The sequence below is a fragment of the Chrysochloris asiatica genome, unplaced genomic scaffold (genome assembly GCF_000296735.1).
Source record: "Chrysochloris asiatica unplaced genomic scaffold, ChrAsi1.0 scaffold00247, whole genome shotgun sequence".
In the NCBI taxonomy this organism is placed as follows: Eukaryota; Metazoa; Chordata; class Mammalia; order Afrosoricida; family Chrysochloridae; genus Chrysochloris; species Chrysochloris asiatica.
The window spans coordinates 2,075,159-2,078,751 of NW_006408765.1; positions in this window are offsets into that span (position 1 = coordinate 2,075,159).

A 3,593-nucleotide genomic window follows, 5' to 3' on the forward strand; every position below is an offset into this window, starting at 1 on the left:
ATTATGCTACCTTGAAGAATAACAAGGAAGCTGCAAGCCACCGCATAACATGGATGAACCTTGAGGACATTATGTTGAGTGAAATTAGTCAGTCACAAAATGAGAAGTACTACATAGGACCACTACTGTAAAAGACTAAGAAAGAGAACCCATACTAAAGGGGGGCTGGGAGGATTCTTTGCTGGTTGCTGGGATGTGAGGTTTGGTGAGCGAGAGACAGAAAGATGGAGCACAGGGCAACTAATAGACACAGGATAGTTTGGGTGTGGGGGAGGAGACAATATACAAAAAGGAAGAGGGGAATGGAAGACCAAAGCAGATAGGAGAACAAGAAGGCAGGTTTGCATGGGCTAAGTGGGACAGAGGTAAATAATGATATACGCACAACCTTGGAACAACAGGGCTCTGGGATACAGAGATTGAGACATAATTGGAATGGGCAAAAGAGGGGAAATAATTTTAAGATGCTTGGCTATCTTTTGAATCCTGGTTTCCCTGGCATACCATTAGATAATAGACACTTAAGGGGGGAGAGAAAGGAATAGCCAGAAATACCACTATAGAAAGCTTGTAAACCCATCTTCTGACTATAACTGATTGGAATACCTAAAATGGGGCTATAACGTGCCCAGTGAAGGAAGCTACCTGAGGAGCCTCTGTATTACATAAGACCATAGGTGGAATCCTGAACAGCATCCAGAATCTTCAGAGGTGGGAAATTTCCACTTGAAAGGACAAGCGGACCATTTTGTAGCAGCTAGAAGAACAGAAGATACTTCTTGAAAGAAAGACTGACATGAAAAATACAAAACAATACAGGCAGACCAACTGATTACTACAAGAACAAGCAAGTTTCTTGCCTAGGAGCCTTCAAGGCAAGGGGTCTGGTCCCCTCAGAGTAAACCCCCTTCCAAGACTAAAACTCAATGTGAATACATGCTCTGATTGGTGACTCTGTTCATCACTGATAAGGGGAAGTGAGGGAAAAATAGCTATGAAGCTGCAAGCTAGCCCTACAACATTCCACAGACTCCTATGAACCTGGGTGGAGACTTGGTTGGCCAGCAGTGTGGCAAGACCTGGGGACTCTTGGGCCCAGAGTCAGTGACATATCCACAGAGGACAAGAGTGGAGAGTGAAGCATCCAGCTGATAAGAAGAGAGGACATATGCACAAGAACACCCACACTTGAAGATAATACCCACTTGACCTGGCTTCAATGACTGGATGATCAGAGCATAACTAGAAGAGGAAAAAAAAAAGTAATCTGATACAATTTGAAAACCTTGAGCTACACCTATGGATGCAGTAGCTCAAAAGAGGGAACAAATCTTTACGATTACTCCCACTCCCTCCAAACACAGAGTAGACCCGGATGGGCAACTGGGACATTGGCTATCCAAAATGCAGGGCTACAAAGGCAAGCAGTAACTGGCTTACAAGCTTTCAAGAGAGAACCTAGATCCAGAGGGCGTGGAGGAAGGTAGAATCTCCACTGAGTAATAACCAGTCTATCTAGGCGGGACTGATGAAAGGAAATGTGGATTGGTCTCTTTTGATACAGTGGTGGTGAATAATTGTTACCAGGACTGATTGTGAGGGTTGTAAATGTAAAGGTATATGTTTTATAGCAAGGAAGGGAGTGATTAACTTTGCAGTCTAGGAGTGGAGTTTCCTGGAACCATGAAGGGAGAAGAGTGGAGAGCAGAACCCTACCCAGAGAAGCAGTGACACCAAAGATGGAGGCAGAGATGGAGCAGCTGGGGACTCTAGACCCAGAGAGGGAGAGGACCTGTGTGCTGATGATGGGGGTGGTGGGAGGGTAGCGGGGCAGGCTTTTAGCATATACCCTTTGGTTGGTTGATGATGCATGGAAGGGATTGTGACCATGGCAATGAAACACTATGTAATAGGATGAATGTAAAATTAATGCTCTTCCATGTAAACTATCACAAAATTCACAATAAAACTTTAAATATATAAAATGCATTAAATCACTGGTATTCAACTCTGTTATGGCCTACAGCGATACCTCATTATTTTTTTTCAGAAAGCTTATATTTATTTGTTAATATTCTTTCATTAATTTTTCTCCATAATATTGCTTTAATTTCTTTTTGTTGCCAAAACTAAATTTTAATTTTTTTGAAAGTTGTTTGATAGTTACTTCTCTGAAAAAACAAGGAAAAAATTTTTTCCTGAGCAATTAACTGATCTGCTCTATAAACTTTTACCCACCCAATTCACAATGAAAACTTTAAAAAAAAATGTATCATCATAACTTGAATGATACTAAAAATAAGTTATATATTGTAGTTGTGATAAAAGATTTAATACATAAAAACAAACATCCAAAATTGATGACAGTATTTTCCTCAATTCATATTGTCTTTGTTATTAACCTATGCATTTTAAAATTATCATAATCTCTCTATATATTTAAATTGAATGTCTTCAAATAATCTATTTTGAGGCCTCAAAAATTACTGCATATTGAAAATAAGCTAGATTTCTAAATCTATTATTTAAGATCTGTGGTTCAAGTTCACCAGCTGCTCCTTGGAAACCTATACAGGTCGCTATGGATCAGAATTGACTCAACGGCACTTAACAACAACAATAGATGACAAGGAACTCAATGACTCTGCAGGGTAAGCACTGTACTGTGAATCACAAGATTGGTGGCTCAAACTACCAGCTGCTCAGAAACTCTACATTGGGTTGTTATGAGTTGGAACCAACTGGAAAACCAAAAACAACACTAGATGGCAGCAACTAGATTTACTTAGGTGCTAGACTAACTTGATTCTCTTTCTTGATCTTGAGAATGGGTTTTTTGTTGTTGTTGTTGTTGTTTTTACAGTTTCTGTAAACTCACAACTATCAGTTGATTCATATGTAAATTGGGAACTTAATGCACAGGGTTTTTGAGTGAGTCAATTATATAATTGTATAACCCCAAACTTGGTGTGTGGCACACATGAACCTTTCTAGAAATAGTAGTGTTTCAAATGATTCAATTCCTACTTACTTTTCTTGTAAATAATTTATGATTTATTGTTCTCTAAACTTTCTAGAGCAGATTAAGCATTAGATTGTTAATCCCTAGTTCAGCATTACAAATCCCCCAGACACTCCTTAGGAAAAAGAAAAGGCTACCTGCTTCAATAAGAATTTTAAAGTCTCAGAAATAATCAGGAACTATTCTAGTCTTTCCTGCAGAGTTGCTAAGAGTTTGAATGGGCTCTATGATAGTAGGAGGGTGTGAGGAACCTTTTTCAAAAGTAAAATGATTTTACATGATATCTAACATCTTATGTCACAGCAATATTAAAACTCCTTCTTTTGTAAAAATGTGAACATCATCAAGTAAAGCTCATTAGAATTCAGCAATAATTACTGTTTTTATTTTTGCATATGTATCTTCAAATCTTTTTTGTCCATTTTATATTCTTTGTAACTGTAAACACACAGAATATCATTCTGTGTTTACTCACTCTGCCTAACTGATAAATTCAATTTAATATTCAGTGATTTGTTAGATATTTAATACATATTAAATAAAATATCTATAATTCTTTAATATAAAACAA